Source organism: Telopea speciosissima, chromosome 10 (assembly GCF_018873765.1).
Source record: "Telopea speciosissima isolate NSW1024214 ecotype Mountain lineage chromosome 10, Tspe_v1, whole genome shotgun sequence".
NCBI classification, from domain to species: Eukaryota; Viridiplantae; Streptophyta; class Magnoliopsida; order Proteales; family Proteaceae; genus Telopea; species Telopea speciosissima.
This window is the reverse complement of record NC_057925.1, coordinates 38,149,265-38,171,557: the sequence shown is the minus strand read 5'-3', so window position 1 is coordinate 38,171,557 and position 22,293 is coordinate 38,149,265. Positions and strand designations below refer to the sequence as shown.

At 38.3% G+C, this 22,293-nt stretch overlaps 1 long non-coding RNA gene across 1 annotated transcript; it reads left to right on the top strand.

Moving 5' to 3' along the window:
* The first annotated feature begins 2,483 nt into the window (after positions 1-2,483).
* LOC122642853 lies at positions 2,484-15,361 on the top strand. Its single transcript, XR_006330116.1, has 3 exons — positions 2,484-2,495; positions 4,571-4,573; positions 15,161-15,361. It is a non-coding gene; the product is annotated as an uncharacterized LOC122642853 (long non-coding RNA).
* The last annotated feature ends 6,932 nt before the right edge of the window (positions 15,362-22,293 follow it).

The following is a 22,293-nucleotide window of genomic DNA, read 5'->3' as shown; positions in this document are numbered from 1 at the left end:
TTGGGAACCTACAGCTGAGTTAGCATAAGATACAACATTGTTAGCTACATAAGATACAACATTGTTAACTAAGAATGGAACTATTTGCACTATGGATTTATAATGTTTGGCTCACTTGTTGAGTTTCATTGGTGTTTCTTGTGGAGCTTAATTTTGGTCTTTGGATATGGTATTTGATTCTAGTTTCTATTCTGTATATATATTCTTTTCTTGTAACCCTATCCTTGCCCTTGTATACAGTGCTCACATCGTAGTTGGAAAACTTCAATTAGGAATTTGACATTGCAATCTGACCATCCAAATTGTTAGAATTTAGAGGCTCTCTAATTGCCCATGCACATTTGTGTGTAAATGTTATGGGTCTCAATGGGGTGGATATGATGTGTTTTCAAATAGTATTTCAAATTCATTAAAATTTTGTTATATATTACAAAAGTTTGAAATGATCGGTGCACCCCTGGTCCTTTCTGCCTTTCCAGGGGATGCACTGACCATTTTGCACGACAATGCCTAAGCGTAGGTACACATTGCGTTGTAGCACCGATTAGCGTTCTTTTTTCATAAATTATTAAGAAAGAACCTTAATAAGTGAAAGTTAGTAAAATGGGTTGGATTATAAATTTTCAAAAAATTTACATTGATTTTATTTCAATTTCACAGACAACCAAACGACTTAGCAAAATTAATTTCACTTGACTTCTTTTTCAACCAAACAACTTAAAAGGGGAAAAAAATTCCCTTCCCTTCACTTCCCTTTCCCATTTCCCTTGCAACCAAACACGCCCTTGAATGCATGGGGAATTAAAGGGAAGGGAAGTGAAATTTTCATACTTTAAAAAGAAATTTTTGCAATTATTATCCCATATGACATTATCACCAATTCCAAATCATTCTATTTTTTGTTATTAAATTTCACTTTACTTTGCACCTAATTCCCTTTGGTTCTTATCAAAAAAAAAAAAAATTTCTTTGATTTAAAATATAAAATAAATATTAGAGTGGGTGGTAGCAGCGCTACGGTTATGTTTTTTTAAACGTAACACAAAACGCAACATCTTAATCTAAACCGTTTATTTTTTGACCTTTTAATTGTATCCATTGAATAAAAAAAACCAATAAACCTACTCACCGTGAGAGCAGGTTTCTTTTTTTTTTTTGTATTTTTTGTTTTTCTTCTTCTTCGTTGCAGGGAGTGCTTCAGGTTTCTCCAACTTCTTCTTCTTCTGCGTTCACAGGTTACTCCGTCTCTGCCAATCTCTCAATTGCCGTTGTGGATTTGGTTTGGGTTTCAGCAGAGTTTTCATTTTGTCCATTTCGTAAAGGTATAAAAAACGAAACTCCAACAATTGAAAAGAAGAAGATGATTTATGCTGAAGATGAAGATGACCCAAATCCGATGAGATGGCTTAGAACCAAATCTTCTTTCCTTTCCTGTTAAGACTTCAGAGATCAAAAGAGCCTGTAAAAATTAATCGAATTGAAGACCCTTGAATCTCTGGGATCTTGGAACCGAAATGCAAAAAACTCCATCTTCCCTTTCATATATAAAAATAAAAAAAAAAAATTCATCTTCCCACCCACAATACACAGGGAGGGCGGAGGGGAGGTGGGAGGAGACAATAGTACTCTTCTTCTTCTTCAATTTTCTTAAAAAATAAAAAAATAAAAAAAAGAATTTCAAGGGAGATAATCGAAGAAAAAAGAGGGTTTTGAGAAAAAAAAAATCAAAACAGAGAGAATTGGGGAGTGCTTCAAGGAGATGGGTTTGGGGTTGCAGAGGTGGGGTTTTTTTTTTTTTAAATGATTCTGTCTGAGTTTGTAGAAAATAGGTTTGTCGGGGAAGAGAGAGAGGAAAAGAGAGCTGAGGAAGAAGTTGTGAGATGGGTTTGGGTTTGCAAGGGTGGTTTTTTTTTTTTTTTTAAATGATTAGAATAGGTTTGCAGGGGAAGAAAGAGGGAAAGAGAGAGAGGAAGAGAGAGCTGAGGAAGAAGACGAGAGACAACCGGTAGCAGGTTGAAAATTCAACGGTTCAGATCAACTGGTTAATCTCAACGGTTGAGATTTAATCATTACATTTAGTGTTGCGTTTAAAGAATTATATAGTTCGTGCTGCGACTTTTTCCCTAAATATTATATGTAAAATGTATTATTACAAAATTTTTTTTTTAGGTTTGAAAATTTTTCCTTCCCTTCCTTTTAATTTCCCTTGCAATCAAACGGAGCCTTGAGTATCAAAGATCTTTTGTAAATACTTTAACCTTTTGTTAATATATTTTCTTGATTTTATCAAAGTAAATAAATAAAAGTTGCATAGTTTATAGGAGTTGGATTGGTTCTAAACTGAATCCTCTAATGTGAAATATATTCATGGTATGGAGATCTAATTGCAGGTGGTGCTTAAGAAAGGGGAAGGTTGTGCCTTCGTGTGGGTATTCAGAATTTTAGTATTGGGCTGATGAGCCTTCTGTTGGGTTTATTGGGCTTAATTAATGTGGGTTTGCTTTATTGGGTCCATAAGGTATTTTATTTCACTCTAGGTTAAGTGAGGGGTATAACTGACCTTACACATTATGGGAGTGTGATTAGGGTCAGGGAGAATATTATATATTCAACCCTAAGGTCCCCACAGCCGTCACTTGATTATTCTATTATTCATACTCACGGGAGAGCAAAAGTGAAAGGCTGTGGAAGGCTTTTGGGAAGTAGAAAGCTACGTGGATCGACTGCAGTCGTCATTGATAGGTATGTCATTTATGTTTCTTGTTAATTGATTTCCATGAATCGATGTGGGGATCTGTTTATGATCAAACTTTGTAACAAGTGGCATCAGAGCCAACCTACATAGATCTGGAATTTAGGTTATGATTGAAACAAGGTTTTTTTTTTTGAAAATTTTGGGTTTTGGATCGTTCATGAACGGCCACTACCGGTGGTGTCCGGCCACCGAAATCAAAAATTGTTTGCATGGAATGGAAGAGGAGGTCAAGGAGATTCTGGATCTGTAAACCGTTTCGCCAGAATCGTCTCGACGCGCTGGCACACGCCGGAAACTGTTCAAAAAAAAAAAAAAACCATTTTTTTTCTTTCTTTGAAGAGACGGTGGCGATGATTCATCACCGGGTCGACTCGGTAGGGTTTCCGAGTCAACCCTGTGAGCAGGTGGGTCAGACCCATCCAGGCCCGATCCAAATGGGGTAGACCGAACCCGACCCAACTGGACTAGATCGAACCGACCCAGATGGGTCAGGTCAGACCCGATCCAAATGGAGCAGACCCGGATCCAACCCAAATGGGGCAAGCCAGACCCGAGTAAAACGGATTAACCCGAACCCAGATCCATACCCGTTTTAGGCGGGTCATTCGACCCAAAAAATGATCTGGATGGTTGGACCAGGCCGGTTCGAATCGGGTTAGACCGGTTCAGCCCCGTTGGGTTGACTGGGTTTGACCGACCGAGTGTGATATCACGCACCGGATTCAAACAGCACGTGGGAGGGCTTTTGACGTCAGGGTTTTTTCCGCTGCATCTGTTTTTTTGAGGGCTACACATTGGTATGCCCCACTTGCTTCAACTGTGACTTCTGGGACCCACAATGAGCTTTTAATGTGTTATGCAATTCTTGAAAGCATGTGTTCCTGCATTCTTGATTCTCTGTCGATCATAAATGAACATATGCAATGTTATGTCATGATGTGATGCATAAACAACTGTAATTTTATAGAATTGATGTGTGTCATAAAGTTTATATATTGAATTGTCTTAATTGATAAACAAGATCCCATCGATGCATCATGAGTTGTTGGGTACTCTAATAAGGTCAGGTGGAATCCACCAAAGTGGTAAAATCTGATTTTATTAGAATGACCGATAACTTAAGGTTTTTCTAATAGCAACAAAGAATGATGACGCTCACCCAAAGGTAGCATCATCCAAGACCAAAATAATAGACACACACACATAGGGAGAGACTAGCCTAGGAATAATTGTTTATCCAAAGGTGACAGTTCTTTCATAGGTTGGTGTTGTCCCGCGGTAATGCAAAGTATTGAGTGGACCAGTACATTTCAAAACCCAAAGGTTAGAAAATGTAGATTCGGTTGACACTCTCGGTTATGTGCTGGTACATCAATTAATATAACCAGCATGAGTTAGAGGTATTTAAATACCCGGTATTTTATATTCTATTCTTCTATGATAGATAAGTGATTGTATGATATCCCTATGGCAGATGTCTCTAGGTCATGGTTTATTGGACATTCCCAAGCTTTCTGGTGAAAATTATAGGAGTTGGAATGAAGATTTGGAGGTCTATCTTTGCCTTAGGGACTTAGATCTTTGTCTGAGAGAACCTAAGCCTACAGATCTCACCCCAGCCAGTACTCAGGATGAGAAGACTAAACTTGAGAAGTGGAAAACTGCAAATAGGAAGTGCCTAAAAGTTATAAAGCATGCTATCCCAGAAACAATGAAAGATAGCATCACTATGAAGGCAACTGCTACTGAGTACTTGGAGGCTATTAGGGTCAAATTTGAATCATCCAAGAAAGCTCAATCAGGCGACTTGATGAGCAAGTTGACCACTGCCAAATTTGATGGAAATGGCAGTACCAGGGAACATCTCTTAGGACTTATTGCTTTAGGAAACAAGACTAGGGAGCTGGAAATAAACTTTGATGATGACTTCCTTGTCACCATTGCACTCAATTCGCTCCCAGAGCAGTACAAACACCTTCATCGCACCTACAATGCCTTGAAGGATAAATGGGGTATGGATGAGCTGATCACCATAGTTAGGCAGGAAGAGGCTAGAATGAAAAGGGACAAGATTGAAAGTGCCAATCTGACACAGGGCAAGGGATCCTCATCTGGGGGACCTCACAGGAATCACAGGAGATTCTCCAAGAGAGGCAGATTTGCCCCATATCGGACTGGATAGGGTCATAAAGGGCAACAGGCCAACAGAGACAACACAGGGCAGAAAGATTCAAACAGTGTTGAGTATTTTTGGTGCAAAAAGAAGGGGCACATAAAGAAGGACTGCTTCAAGAGGAAGGCCTATTTTGGAAAGAAAAAGAACACTGGTAAGGATACATCCTTAGTCTGTTATGAATCTTCCCTCATAGATGCACCGGTAGATTCTTGGTGGTTAGATTCTGGATCCTTCATTCATGTCACTCATTCCTTGCAGGGGTTCACAAGCAGGAGGGTACTAAGTAAGAGTGAGGTGACGGTGTTTGTCGGGAATGGAGCGAAAGTGGAAGTGAAAGCCTTAGGGACTGTTAGATTATGTTTAAATTCAGATAGTACAGACCATTTTATTGATTTGAAGGATCTAGTTTTTATTCCCTCCATGAGGAAGAATTTGATTTCTGTTTCCAGACTAGTTTCAGATGGATATTCTATTTTTTTCAATAAAGTTGGCTTCACTCTACTTTCGAATTCTGTGGTTGTTGGTTCTGGCTATTGTTCTGATGGTTTGTATAGACTGAATTGTATCTCCTCTTGGGTTATGAACGTTGGCACTAAACGTCAACTTGTGGATGAGAAATCTCTTGTACTCTGGCACAGAAGGTTGGGCCATATCTCTAAAAAGAGAATGGATAGGTTAATCAATGAGAAGGTACTAGATGAGATGGATTTCCAGGACATGGAAATATGTGTTGACTGTATAAAGGGGAAGATGACTTCTTCTTCCAATAAGGATGCATTTCGTCACAGTGAGGCCCTAGATCTCATCCACACAGATATATGCGGGCCTTTTCCCACTCCAGCACTTGGAGGCCAACGTTACTTTATTACTTTCATAGATGACTGGTCTCGATACGGTTATTTTTTCTTGCTAGCTGAGAAAGCAAATGCGTTGAACACCTTCATGATCTTCAAGGCTGAAGTGGAACTCTTCCATAGTAGAAAGATAAAATCGATCAGGTCTGATAGGGGTGGTGAATATTATGGAAGAGCCGGTGATATAGGGCAGCTACTTGGACCTTTCGCCAAGTATCTACAGGAACAGGGGATAGCTCCACAGTACTCCATGCTTGGCACTCCACAACAAAATGGTGTAGAAGAGAGGAGGAATCGTACTCTGAAAGACATGGTGTGAACCATGGTCAGTAACACTAGCCTTCCAGAGTTTTTATGGAGAGAAGCACTCAAAACTACTGCCTACATTCTCAACAAAGTGCCGAGTAAGTCAGTAAGCAAGACTCCCTATAAACTCTGGACAGGTAAGAAGCCTAGCCTTAGACATCTTCGAGTCTGGGGTTGCCCTGCCGAAGCCAGATTCTTCAATCCGTAGCAGAAAGTCTGGGACCCAAAAACTATGAGCTGTTATTTTGTTGGGTACCCAGAAAGGTCTAAGGGCTACAGATTGTATTGCCCAGGTGCAGGGAATAGAATAGTGGAAACCACCCATGCCAAGTTTCTTGAGTCAGAAGGAGATATTTCTGTACCCGAAAACTTAAGGTTTGATGAAGGACAAATTGGAACATCCAGTGTGGCACCGGAGTCGAGCAGGCCGTTATTGATTGAAGACAATGATTCTCACATGGATGTTGATGTGGATGTGTCTACAGATCCTGTCGTCCCTGCCACTGCAGTAGTGGATGTGCCACTCCCTGAGATTGTGTTGGATTCCTAGAATCCATGGAAATCCATTTTTCAGTGTAAATTTGGGAATCCACAAGAACCAAATCGAGTCCAGGATTCTAGGCCCTCATATAAATAGGGTGGATTCTTGTGGACTCCAAAAATCGGGAATGAAAATTCAATTCGATTGCTAGGGTTTTTAGTCTTCAGCCTATCATTTTCTCTCCAAGGAACTGAAGACGAAGAAGGCAATCTCTGGTGAGACAAAGGAACCAAAGGTGAAATCACGACTCTCTCTCGCTCTCTGGTCTTCAGCCATCTCTTCTCCAAGGAACCGAAGACGAAGACGATCTGCAACTCAAGGAAGCACAGGTTCTTCTCTGCTCTCTCCCTCTCTATCGTTCTTATTTTTTTGTCTCTATGACGAAGACAATTTGCACCTCCAAGCGCAAGTTCTTCTCTGCTCTGTCCCTCTCTATCATTCTCGTTTTTTGTCTCTGTCTCTCTCGGTGTCTATGTAGTTAGGGTTTTTTTTTTTTTAAATTGGAATTATTGATTGCTGACTAATTTTTTTCTCCATTTCAGGTTCTACGAAGTTCAATAGGGTACCTTCAACCATCTCCAGTGGAAGGAACATCTTGGATTAAGGCTGGTATGGCATATTTCTTCTCTCTCTCTCTCTCTTATCTTGAGTTGTTCCCTTTGCTATTACTGCTACTGCTCCTATCTCCGTTTGGCTTTGGCTGTCGCTGCATTTGTTGTTGTGGGTGTTGTTGAGGTTCCATTGCAAAAGAAGGGGACCTCTTCTCTATTCTTCTCTCTCTCCTTATCTGTTTTTGTTCTATTGCTAGGTTATTGTTCTCTGGCTTGATTTTCTTCATCATGGTGTCATAGTATACTACTGCTGAGGGGTATTGCCCGTGATTTGTATGGAGGACATGTTATACATTTGTTATCTGCAGTTAAGGATTTATTTGTTTGTATTTCGACAACTTCTTCATATTTTCTATCTGTTACTTTATATGGAGTATTTGTGCATAGGCTCCATTGTCTTTTTTTCTTCTAGTTATGACTTGAATTAGGAAACGCAGCCAGTTTTGTTATATAAAGTTTTTATTAGGAATTTCTAATCTACTATTATGTCTTAGAAGTCTTTTGCTTTAGTAACGAGTGAAGGGCTCAAAAATAAAAATACTCCTAAAGCCACCATGATTCAAAGAACCAACCGATTGAATAATGTTGATACTGCAAACAAACTCAAGAGTAAGATGTTTTGTAGCTAGAAGCTTAAAACAAATCCCAAAATATAAATCCTCCTTTGAGACTTTACTTTATTGGAAATTCATTAGGGGCAAAAAAAAAACACATATGCCTTATCTGAGATTTGCTCTTAACTCCCTTGAATCATGTTTAGATGGTGTAATCATAGGTTCTATGGATGGTGCTGTTAGGGATACCCAGACTGCTGCCTCTAGCTAGTATATATAGGAAAACTAGGGTTTAGGTTAGATGGGCTAATTACGAGATTGCCCCTCACAGCCTGGGTATTAACACAAGTAGGATTATATTAGAACATATGAAGGGATATTACATAAATACCCTTACAATCTCCTCCTATGTTCTACATATATCCATTACACATGTATAGGAACCATTGTTCAATCAGTAATTGAATCAATATAAATTGAATAAATTAACTATCAATAATCCAATAAATCAAATAAGAAATAAGTAAACTTCAAGAAATAAAACTAGGGTTTTAGATCAAAACTAAACCCAACAATAAATCCGAAGTTCCACATGCAAGTGGCTAAACCAAAAGAAATAATCAAAAGAAAAAGTCCTTGCAATCCATGTGACTTTACTCATCAAGTAAGTCATCCTCATCGAGATCCAGATTCAACCGTTCTCCTCCATCTTCGCCATTCTCTGTAATTTGTCAAATATGAATTTCATAAGATATTATGAATTCAATCATTTGCACAATAGTATCTAGTTCAACAATAAGAACTTAGTACATTTCATATATGGCTGAAGGTAAATAAAAAAAAATAAACATCATCATCAAGTTTTTTTACAAGAACTCGATCCTATATAGTCTTTATCATAAGGACCATACCATGTTTCCATTTGGAATACTGTATTCGTCATATCAGTCATAGATTTATGTTGTATCATCAAATTTGGAATGGTACACTATACTATGAAAGACATGTCATCAAATTTGGAATGACATAAAGACTAGCACAATATCATTGAAATATATCAGACATTTTTCATATTCCTTTGTGGAATAACAAAGTAAGGAGACTTCAAATGAAAATTTGCTACACCATCAAGTTTGGAATGGTTTCACAAACCCCCATACTTAGTAATCTAACTAAGTTATCTGAAATATGTAAACTGTCCCGAATGCTTATCAAGGCTAGATGAGATTCAAATAATTCAAAATAATACTGGGTTAGGTTAAGACCTGACTAAATGGTCTTTAACCCCATCTCCCCTGTAGTTTTGAATGTTCGATCTTTGTTCAATCTCTTTGTAAGGGCATCTGCCGTATTATCCTTCGATCTCACATCAATCAAAGTGATAATCCTTTGTTCTGTTCTATAATTCAGCATGACCTGTTTTAGCCTAATGTGTCTCCTCTTACCATTAAAGAGTGAGTTATTCACAATCGTCTTTGTTGCTTGATTATCACAGAATATAGATATAGAGTTTAACTTAAAATTCCTCAATGGAATATCCATGATCAGATCCTTTATCCACTCTGCTTCATCTCCTGCATAAGCTAGAGCATAAAGTTTCGATTCCATAGATGACAGAGCAATACTAGTCTGTCTCTTGGATTTCCATGCTACAGCTGCTCCTCCTAGTGTAAATACATAACCACTGGTGGATCTGCTGTCTCCCAACTCTGAGCACCAAGATGCATCAGAATATCCTTCCAAAGTTGAAAAATGTCCAGTATAACATAAAGCATAACCTTGAGTACCCTGAAGGTATCTCATCAGCCTCGATAGGGCATCCCAATGCTCTTTTTCAGGATTACTAAGTGAAAAGACTCAGCATGCTTACCGTAAAGGCTATGTCTGGCCTAGTGCAACTCATTGCATACATGAGACTACCAATCAGTTTAGAATAATCTAACTGATTCACGGTGTCACCTGTGTTAGGTTTTAACCGTTTGTTATAGTCATAGGGTGTCTCAATCGGTTTACAATCATTGTATCCCCAACTAGAAAGTAGCTTCTCAATGTAATAAGTCTGACTAAAGGTGATCCCTTGCTCACTGAAGCTTACTTTCATCCCAAAAATGGTGTCTACCACACCAAGATCTTTCATGTCGAATTCTTTGGACAAGGTTTCTTTAATGTCACTCACTACAAAGTGATCAGAACCTAGAATCAACATGTCGTCTACATACAAGCAAATAATCGCGACCTTGTTTGATTCAGACAAAAAATAAAGGCACTTATCCGAGTTGCTAGTTTGAAAACCAAGGCTCTTTATTGTCTTGTCAAACTTCTCATGCCACAATTTAGGTGCTTGTTTAAAACCATAGAGAGATTTGTTTAATTTACAAACTCTTTTTTCAGAACCTTCCATGACAAACCCTTCAGGTTGGTTCATGTAAATTTCTTCTGTTAGGTTTCCATTAAGGAAAGTCGTTTTTACATCCATTTGATGCACAACATTGTGCTCAATAGATGCTATGGCAAGAAGAATCCTATTGTTGCCAAATGGCAGACCGGGGAGTAGATGTCAAAATAATCTATCCCTCTCACCTGTTTATAGCCCTTAGCTACTAATCGTGCTTTATATCTGGCTATAGACCCATCCGGATTAAGTTTCTTCTTCAATACTCACTTACACCCTATTGTCTTGGCCCCTCTAGACAGATTAACAAGGTGTCAGGTCTCATTCTGCATTAAAGAGCTCATTTCCTCATCAATGGCTTCTTTCCATAACAGTGAGTCCCTAGATCTCATCGCTTCCTTATAGGTAGATGGATCAACCTCTAAATGATAGGTCACAAAATCCTCACCAAAACTCTTGGGTACTCGATCTCTAGTAAATACTCTTCTAGATTCTGATTCAAGGAGCATTGTGGGAGTAGTGTCAGAAATAATCGGTTCAGATTCCAAAGGTGATTCTGTAACCACTTCAATCAGACCAGGCAAGGTCAGACCTTTATCTCTAAGGAATTTATCCTCAAAGAATATAGCATCCCTAGATTCTATCACCACATTGGTTGATAGATCCAAAAATTGATCTGCAACACTGTCTTCTGCACAACCTAGATATACACAAGTGTTTGTTCTAGTTCCCACCTTAGGTCTCCTAGGGTCTTGTATCCTAACATAAGCTATACAGCCCCAAACCTTAAGAGTGTCATATCTACAGGGATGATTATGTCATAGTTCATAAGGTGTAGAAGTCAATTTTGAATGTGGTAGTCTATTTAGAATGTGATTTGCAGTCAACACTGCTTCTCCCCAATAGCAAAAAGGCATGCCAACTGTCAATAACATGGAGTTTAACATCTCTGTTAACGTCCTGTTCTTTCTTTCAGCTATGCCATTTGATTGAGGTGAGTAAGGAGCAGTAGTTTCAAGGATTATGCCTGCAGAGGCACAGAATTCCTTGAACTCTGTCAATTTGTATTCTCCTCCCCTATCACTTCTAAATCTTTTAATTTTCAAGTTCAACTAATTTTCTACCCTATTCTTGAAAATTTTAAAATTTTCAAATGCTTCATCTTTAGATTTTAACAGATATAAACGACAATATCTAAAAAAATTGTCTATAAATGTTATCAAATACTTTCGACCTCCTCTAGTTGTGTAGCTTTTAAAGTCACAAATGTCAGAATGTATAAGTTCAAGAAGTTGAGTGCTCCTAGAAATCGATCTGAAAGGTTTTCTAGTTATTTTGGTTTGAGCACACACTTCACATCTGTTAAATCTAATTGAAGTGTCTAATGGTAAATTATGAGTTTTAGCTAGTTTGAGCATTTTCCTATAGTTCACATGTCCTAACCTACAATGTAGTATTTTGGGATCAAGTGAATTATGGTTAACCTGGTTTATTGTCTCATTAGCTAAACTCAACCTAAACATACCATTCAAATTATAAGCACATCCAAAATAAAAAGAGTTAACAGACAATGTTACTCTACCACTACTAAAAGTAATAGACATGTCAGCATCAAGCAAAATTCTAATGGAAATTAAATTCTTTTCAAAATCAGAAAAGATTTTAACATTTTTCAAAGTTAATATTTTACCTGATGATAGAACCAGGTTCGTTGTCCCTTTTTGAGCCACTTCCACGACGTCTCCATTTGCAACAGTGACAGTCTCTGCTGCTTGAACAACATCAGTGAGCAGGTCCTTGCTATTGCAAACATGACAAGTCGCTCCAGAGTCTAACCACCAATCTGAAGATGTACTGGCCAACCCCTTACCCTTGCCAACCATGGCAACAAAGTTAGTAGGCTCAGTCTTGTCCACCAACATGTGAACTTTCTTCTGTAGTGTGTCAGTGTTTCCTTTCTTAGGACCCCTACACTCAGATGCATAGTGATCCCACTTCCCACATTTGCGGCACTTGTCCCTCTTTTTAAAATTAGTCTTTTTGACCTCCAACTGTTGGGGTTCTTTCTTAGGTGGCTTGGAGTGCCTAGGATATTTCTTGGGTTGTGAAACCAAATTGGCAGATGCCTGTTGTTGTTTCACCATCTCCAAGTTATTCCTGACTCTGTTCTCATCTTCGATTCTAATGAACCGTTTGAGATCATCCAGCCTCACTTGTGTTTTCTTTCTATGCATCTCAGTTTTAAAGGAATGCCAGGTAGAGGGTAACTTAAAGATAATTACACCCACTAAGAATGCATCAACAACATGAATGTTTTCTTGATTCAATTTTGTTCTCAAGTTCTCAAAGTTTGTTACTTGTGGAAGTATCTCCTTATCTTCTTGAAACTTGAAGTCCATAAACTTGTCAATCAAGTGAGTTTTTGATAGGTCCTCCTCCTTTTTGAATTGGGCTTCTAGATTTTTCCAAATCTCTTTTGCAGACTCATATTTACTATAGGTCTCTGTCAGCCTATCTGACAGGCAGTTCAATAGGTAGTCTTTGCCAAAATCATCATCACTTATCCATTGGGCTTTAGTTAGGTCCGTACAATCAGAAAAAGAATTTACTACAGTGTAGAAAATATTGAGGTACTTCAGTCCAAACTGAGTCCTCCTTTTCCAAGAACTGAACTCAGAGCCACTAAAGCTTTCCAATTTGATCATCTCAATTGGAACAACATGTTTCTCCATTGTTAAGTGATTTGTTTATATCCCAAGCAAAAATTCAAATAAACAATAAATGCTTCAAAGAACAATCACACCTGAAATGAAGAACCTTGAATTTGGATGGCGAAAGAAAAGATCACGATAGTGCGACAACGTCGATGTTGGTGCTGACTCTAATGGTGTAGATCTGATTCGATTTTATACAACCGAAATCAAGAGGAAATAAGATTCTCACAAGTTCTTTTAACTTCTAACTTTTGTCTTCTTTCTGTTTTGTCTTTTTCTACCTTTTCTTTGTTTTTTTTTTTTTTCAATGGTCAAATCAAAGGAAATAGAAAATAGCAAACTTTCTGCCAATGAATTTTGCAAAACTCGTATTTTGCAAAAGCCCCTTTCTCTCTCTTCTTTTTGATCAAATCAACAATACTGTTTTTTTTTTTTTTTTTTTCAATCAAATCAGAAGATCAAACAAAAGCTATAGACAAAAAAAAAAGGCCAGATCCCCTCTAAATTTCAGATCAATACAGTAGGCTGCCTAAGCTTTTCCTTTTTAACTAGCCATTGATGTCAGTACTACTGTTGCGTCATTATCAATGATGACTTAGAATATCAAAACCAAAGCCTTGATTGAAGAAAACCAAAAAATGGTTCTTTTCCTTTTTTATTTTTTATTTTTTTATCAATCAAATCAAAACTTTGGCAAAAGACAAAAATCTAACCAAATCTGCAGATTCTTTTCTAAGCAGAACTTAGAAGAAGGGAACCCAATGTTGATCGCATTTCCGAAGCTTTCTTCCAAATTAAAACCGTGACCAACGATCGCAGATAATATCAAAAGCGTGAATCCAATCTTCAAACGTAATGCGATCTCCAAACAGAATTGTGAATCTGAAAATTCAAAATTGATCTTGCCTCTGTTCTGCTCTTCAGAAGCTCAAGAATCATTGCTTCACTGGAACTTGAAAGCATAAGAAGCTCAAACCATGCTTTCCCTCTAATTTTTCAGAGATCTCCTGGCAAGCATCAATTACCACACACTCCCTCCTTAAAGGTTGAGGTTCAGGTTGGGTGGATACCCTTTCCTCTAATTTTTGAACAACTCCTAAAAGAGGAACTCAATGAGAATTGATCAGACCTGCTGATCTGGTTCTAATTCAGTATTCCTATTCTGCCCTTATACATTACTTGCTATTCTGTGCATCTGAATACTGAGTCGATTTACTTGTTCTAACAATCTATTTTTACTGATTTTTATGACCACTGATCAGAATTAATTGCTCGTATTGTTCCTACACTCTGATTTCTATTTTGAGTAGTGAATTTACTGTTTTTTACCCCTCTCCTAGCTCCACTAGGATTAGCTCTTAATTTCTGATCTGACCCTTGGACTGAGTTGAGATTTTCAGCATGTATTCTGTCTCCAAATTACTGAACTTGATTTTAGTTTCAGCTTGATCTATCAATCTGATTTTGTTCTATTTGATTTCTAATAAATCTTGATTTTATTCTGTCTCCAAATTACTGCTTTCACTCTGCATTGTACTACTCTCTCACTGTCTCATTCCCCTGTTATCACATCTATTGTCTTCTTCTAATTCATTGGGGAAGCTGAAAGTCAGAAACTCCACCTTACCAGTAAGTTTTTAGCCTTTTCTTTTCATGCTAAAGAGTATAAGATGGGTCTTTAACCAATATAATTTGCTGGTTCTCCATGAATCTCCAAGTTGACTTCTTGTGTGACAAAAATCCATTTGTTACTACATCCCCATAAACTCACTTAACTGTTTTGAACCAAGAAAATAAATGAGTTTGCTAATAAGATTCGGTGATCCTGCCCCTCCTGCCTTCTCATCTCTTTCTGCTGGCAGCCTTTGTTGTTGTGTGAAAGAAAATGAAGACGTCCTACCTTGCACTGTGTGTCCTGCTGGTGCTGCTTCTAGCTGAAGCCCAGGTCTCAATGGCTGTCACTTGCAAGCCAACAGAGCTGGCATCGTGTGCTTCTGCAATCATGTCTGCAACTCCTCCCTCTAAGCTATGTTGCAGTAAAATTAAGGAGCAGAAGCCATGTCTGTGCAAGTATCTCAAGGACCCTAACCTCAAGAAATTCGTCAGCTCCCCCAATGCTAGGAAGGATGCCAACACATGTGGCACCCCATTCCCCAAATGCTAGAGCTAAATGGTTGGTTTGGCTCCAACCTTCATCCTCCTCCATATCTATCTCAGGTTGAGCTATTAAAAGATTAGCTAGCTACTATCATAACAGGGGTGATTATCTCAGATCTCTGATGTATAGCTCTATAAATTAGTACTTAATTTTAAAGACTACCCAGTGGTGGCAATCAATTCAAGATCAGGGTAATAAGAAGTGTTTTGTTACTTCATTTGAGTATTGTATTTTGCTGTAGTGAAGGTGGGTCTGTCATTTAAGTATATAATAAACTGAAGAGCTTGATTGATTAAATCAGTTCTCCATTATGACTTGTGTTGATGAGTCAGGAACTAAATGATACCTGATCATTGTAAGGACTGATCATTGTAAGGAATTAATGCTTGGAATGGCATGGCCTAGACAAAAAAAGTGTGATTGGAATTGGAAACTATATTATGTCTCAAGTCCAATTAAGTTTGCATTTATAATTGATTTTGTGTTTCGTGTAAGCTGTATTATGAGAAAACAGACCAAAAATGCATATTTGTTCATTTATTATCATTTTTTGTAATCTCATACTTAAATAGATCCATGGTTTATTCTAGGTACCTAATAATAGTAGTTTTCCCCTTTTTCTTTTTTCTCTTTTAATGTAAGTGGTTGCTCTCTCTTCATTTCTGGACTTACTGTTGGACAAGTGTGTGTCCATCAAACCCGGTTCGATCCGGTTCAACCCGGTTCACCTTTGTATTGAACATTTATACATTTTAGTTTAATATTGTCACATGCGATATAAACTTTTTGAGCATTATGTGTCCGTAAGTTATACTTAAAATGGTAGTCACGACTAGGGTTTGGGCTGGGCACCCTTATCATATGGTCGTCGCATTGGGTATGCCTAGACATGTGATGTCAGGGTACGAATGCGAGTGCTCACATGTTTGATGTGTGCATTGGCGAAAAATCTACTTTGTCGATTCCCTCATGTATTACTGCCAGATGTAGGAAGGGATAGACATGTGTCACCGACACCCTGCACTGAGGGAACCCGCACCGCAAAGTGTGATCGCATTCTTTGGTTCATCAATGACCGAGACTCAAGCGAGTCAAAGCCGGTGTTCTGGGAATGCGTGAACACTTTGTGAGTGAAGGAGTTATCCAACACGGTCACCACGCCCGATTGGGGAACACCAAGATAGAGACTGCTCGCATGGTCGGATCGAACTGGATCCGATGATCGTTTTGGAAATGGTTTTGCAAAATTTATTTTACATAAAATGATACATTATTTATAGTTATTTCAAATAAAGTGTTTTATCGAATTTTGTGGGACCCGATCGGATGCACGGACGCTCTTATATGGACATGTACTATGGATTGGGGTTTGGCAAGACATGTGTACATGCCCTAGATTCCATAATGATGGTGTTGATTAGTGGGGGGTTGTATATGATAAATTGTTATCATATAGGGAGTTATTTGGAATTTGCTAATTTAATTGGCTCTTTATTTAATTAATGGATTTGGTGCTAATTGTAATTATCCATTAATAATTAAATAAAGAATCTAATTAATACTTTCCCTATTAGATTCTGCTTCTTCACCTGTGTAGCACTTTGAGTTTAAACAGAATCGCAGAGAGAGAGAGAGAGTCGACTCTCACTAGGGCTCTATTAAATCTATCTAGGATTTAATTAAACCCTATTATTATAAATAGGGGACCAAAAATACGCAGAAGAGCAGCTCTCCACATTTTTGGAGCAGACACTCTCTCTCCTACGTTTTTGGTTTCTCTCTCTCCCTCTTGTGATCTCTCTTCTTCTTCTTGCTTCTCTCACTGTGTTTGAGAGTTAGGGTTTGTGAAACCCTAGATCTCGTGCTTGAGGAGTTTGAGGGCATCTCGGGATTGGCGTGTAGAACCTTGGTAGCACCATTGGAGGTTCGAGACTGCTTTTGCTTGGAGCGCTCATTGGAGGAAGAACCACTGTCTATTGGAGGAGCAACACACTTGAGGCTCACCAGGTTAGCAGTTCTTTATTAATTCCTTTTATTCATTGATTATTAATATTTATGGGATGCGAAAGAAACTCGAATTGATTATTTTTCGCTGCGCATTCGAGTATGGGATGGATCCCTCTTGCCATGTGATGGACTAGAGACGAGTTTCTCCGTCCCTATTGTGATAATTAATTTTATGGAATGCAATAGGGAAGGAGAAACCCTAGTAGGGATGCACCAGGGTTCCCATGGGCGACCATGGGAAACCCTAAAATTAAAATGGGGCACCCATGGGACACTATGGGCTAACCCAGGGCGTGCAAAACCCTAAAGATAAATATCTTGGTCTCCCTAGGGAACCATGGTTTGATCCCTGGACCGTTGTTTAGCCAACACTTACTGGACCAATGGTTCTTGTGATCTGTGGGTTTCACTTCAGAATTGGAGAATTAACTTGGAAAGGCTTTGAATGAGTATGGTGGAAGTATAGGATTTGGTTTTTTGTTAGTCTTTTCTTTTATTTTAGTTATTTGTAAATTCCAAGCTCCACTTGATGGGTCTTTAGCTCAAATTGGTAGAGCACTTGGAACATGCGCATGATCCGGGGATGGTGGTTCGAATCCACCAAGGCCCTTTTTATTCAATTGTTCATTGCATAGTCAGTTATGACACTAATCCACACAAGAACCCAAATTTAATGACATCTTTGAAATTTCACAAAAAATTTATATGTATGTACTTAAGTTAAATGGATATGGATTTTTTTACCATGTGTAGAGATCTCTGTTGTTTGAAAATGCCCGTACTATGAGTTTTGCTTTGTTGAAGTAACATAACACCAATTAGTGTTAATTTTGTAATTTTTATGGACACATGAAAAAATAGGAAAGACTTTCTTTTGAGAATTTTAATCCAATTTTTTTATTATTTTATTTTTTATAAAGTCATATTAAATGTATACATATGTTGTATAATAAAACAAGGTTAAAATATTTTTCCAGACAAAATTCAAGTAGAATCCAACGGACAGACTCAGGGTAACCAAACAGTCTTACATATGGATTTAGCCGGATTCCAGAACCAGGGCAACCAAACAGTTTTTCAGCTGGATTCCACCTGACATATTTTGGGTAACCAAACAGGTTTTTTATCAGAATCCAAATCCACATGAACCAGATTCTTAAGAACCCGATCCAATTTAAGAATCCAACTCCTACGACACCTTCAACCAAACGCGCCCAGCATGGGAACCGTTTGCAAATGAAATTTTACTTTATAAATAGCCATAACTTCCTTACTGGCCTTATTATAACAAATATAAGGAGCCCAGCATGTGGGATTGAGGAACTAAAATAGTTGGAAGGAGAGTCTAATTTTCACTGGTAATAATACTATGTAAGGGAGTGTCTGAATGACACGTCTATAGGAGTATCTAGAACTTGACAATTTCTTTTAATTGCCCATTATCTTATTCTCAAAAAATCTTTAAGATAGGGATAGAAAAGGGTTTTCAAAAATAATTTAAAAATGACATCATTTTTTTGGTTAAAAAAAAAAAGGACATATCATTATATTATTATCAAAGGATGTCATTGGTATGCATATTTTTTCTGAGTATACATTCGAAATGATAGTATTACCTTTATTAGAAAAAAAACATGTGGATTAAGAAAATCACATTAGGTAACCGGTTGGTGGTTTTGGTTCTGACTCTCAAAGGCACAAGACCGATTAAACCCAATCCGAGCAACTGGTTTGACACCCTATCAATCTTGGGATATTTTTCCCTATTTATCACATTGAACTCGTTTTTTAAACATTTTTCTTGCTAGTTTTATCTCAAACTTGTCCAATATTTAGACCAGTGTAACTATGGTCTAATGTGTACCAAGACTTGGTATGGGTCAGCCCAGTATTTAGCTTAAAAAGGTAGTGCCCTAACTTTGGTACAAGGGACGATTTGGCTTAAAATAGAGCCCATGCTTGAAGTAGACTGGGCTTTGGCTTGCTCTCTTCTAAAGGCCTGAGCAAGCCCAGGCTCACTAAATGGCTATATGCCCATAAATATCTTCTGAGCTCGCAGGAAAGATTGAATGAAGAATAATATTGTCGCCTTTGGAATGTAAGAAGAGTCCATGCAAAAGCCAACAAACTCCGAGAAAGTGGCTATATCTGTAGCCACAACTTTTTAAGCTGGTTTGTCTTAAAGAGGATTAAACGATGTTTGGGGCCCAAACACAAGTGAGCCACGGCTTTATTCGACCTCGATGCCGACAATACGTGGAGAAGCGTCTTCCTTGCTTTCCTTTATTCGAGAAATGCAGAAATGTTATCATGTAAACGCAAGCACATACGTTTAGGGTTGTAAACGGATCGGATTTGGTTTGGATAGTGCTATATCCGCATCCGTATTCGATTAGCTATCGGACGGATTCGGATAGTGCTAAATGGATACAGATACGGATACAGATGCGGATCAGATATTTTATCCATTTACATGTAAATATAGCTTTTCAGATAACTATAGCCTATCCGAATCCGTATCCGTTTAGCTTTTGGACGGATTTGGATAATGCTAAATGGATACGGAAACAGATTTTGGCTATTCATTTACACCCCTACATACGTCTAATCTACTTCCTACTACATCTAACCCGAGATCCACCAAACCCATCGAATTCAGCCCAGGTTGGAGACCTGATTCGGTTGGTTTTAGAAGGTCTTGCAAGGCCTGGACCAGATCGTTGATCAAAGGGGAGTAAGCTTAGCACAATTGCACCCTGGTGCAATTTTAACTGTTTATTTTCATACATACAAAAAGGGGGAGAGTACTCTGTGGGTCAGTGGGGAGTGTAGCCCTTGCATGCATGCGACGGCCAATGAAAACATGCACATAAGTATCAAGAGAGCTAGCATTTTCAGTTTTCAGGGGGGTAAGGTGGTCATGTCGGCCCCTCTATGTCTGTTGTGGGGTTATTTCGCTGCCCCCCAACAGAAACTACTTTCCCATGAAAAAAAAAAAAAAGAAAAAAAATTGTTCCCTACTTTGGACTCTGAGGGTAGAGTATAAAAATGAGAAGAGGAAGGTTCTTGTGTATTACCTATTTTTTAATCAGATGACGATGTGTCAAATAGGGGTTTTTGATGATTTCAATAGGACATTTAGATCCTTTTGACGCCCATGAAGCTAGTTGTGCACTTTGCATGATCGTGCATAAAAGTTTTCACCAGATCACAAAAGCTAGAATACTGCTTGAGAATTTTAGAGGGAGAGGGAGAGGGAGAGGGAGAGTTTCTATGGTTGGCGGAATAAAACTATAATCTTTTTAGGGGAAAAGAACGTGACCTGGTTGTGCAACCCTGTGATTAGACACATGTGGGCATGAAATGATTGCTCCACCCTCATAGAAAGATGGATCTTGTCGTCCGTGATGCTTAAGCACATGCTCCCATTGGCCCGGTGCTAAATGAAGGGGCCATGCAACCAAATAACATTCTCTTGCCCAAATTTTTAATTGATTTTTTTTTGGGTAAAGTACACATACCCCCCTAGAATGCACCCAATATTCCGCGTACCCCCTAAGCGGCTCAATATTCCACGTACCACCTCTCAATATTCCACGTACCACCCCTGCTTTACACCTCAAATGCCACATAGGTCCAATCCGTTAAATACCACCGTTAGATGACAATATTTTGACCATTTTATCCTTTGCTTCATTTTCTTAAATCTGAAAAGACTTAAATACCCTCACTTATTTGTTGCCCAAAACTAATTGAAAATGACCAATTTACCCTTTGTTTTATTTTCATAAATGAAAAGACCTAATTGCCCTCACTTATGTATTACACTAGTCTAATTTGAAAAGACTATTTTAGCCCTAAATATTTGTTCCTACAAACCCCAAAATGCCCTCATCTTCCCCAAATCATCATCTTCTTTTGCATACCCACCGCCACCCACCATTAACACCATCACCAAAGCCAATACTACCACCACCACCCACCATTGCCGCAGCCACCATCGCCACCACCACCACCTACCATTCCAGAAATCGAATCCTGATTTGGGGGTAAGAAAAAACACAGATTTTATTTTTATTTTTATTTGTAGATGCAACAAAGTAGCACCACCTCTGTTCGCTTAGTTCTTTCCTTATCAATGCATTTAACTTAATTTTCAGTCTACAACCAACACAGTATCTTCTAAAGTAACAATACTAATTTGTTACACCTGTAAACAAATTCTCAGTGTCACAGTAGGAAACAAATTCTTCTCTTTACTCTGTTTTTCTCCCAATTTCAAATTTTCTTTTTCACATTGTTTCCCTTTCTCACTTTTGGAGTGTGGTCTTTGAATAAAGGGAAGTAGAGAGGTTAGGAGAGAGAGAGAAAGAGAGGAGCAGAGCCTTCCCCTAAAAACCAGAGATTGAAGTATTAGAAACTCTGGTTTAACATGGTAACAGAACTTCCAAATCTTTCCATTTTGTGAAAGACTCATCGCAAATCGCAATTTTTTGTTTTCTTCTCTTGATCAATCACTATCTTTTTAGTTGTTTTCTTGCATTGGACATCAAGATTAGTTCAGAAAAGATGAATTTTAAGTATATAAGTTTCATCATTGGGTTAGGGTTTCATCGAATTGGTTGATAAGAGAAACCTGTACGGAAATTGATTTGTTTCCAGAGAATTTACCTCGCATTTGTCTTAGAATCCAAAGCCAATGGTGGGTGGTAGTGGTGGTGGTGGTGGCGGTGGTGGTGGTGGTGGTGGGTATGTAAAAGAAAATGATGATTTGGGGAAGATGAAGGCATTTTGGGGGTTTTCAGGAACAAGTATTTAGGGGTAAAATAGTCTTTTCAAATTTGATTAGGATAATGCATAAATGAGGACAATTAGGTCTTTTCATTTATAAAAATAAAACAAAAGGTAAAATGGTCATTTTTAACTAGTTTAGGGCAACAAATAAGTGAGGGTAATTAAGTCTTTTAGATTTAAGAAAATGGAGCAAAGGGTAAAATGGTCAAAATATTATCATCTAACGGTGGTATTTATCGAATTGGACCTGTGGCATTTGGGGTGTAAAGCAGGGGTGGTACGTGGAATATTGAGGGATAGTACGTGGAATATTGAGCCGCTTAAGGGGTACGCGGAATATTGGGTGCATTCTAGGGGGTACGTGTACTTTACCCTTTTTTTTTTTTGTCAAGTGAAGGGTTTGTTGCTTGGTCACTTGGCTTTTGCACCAG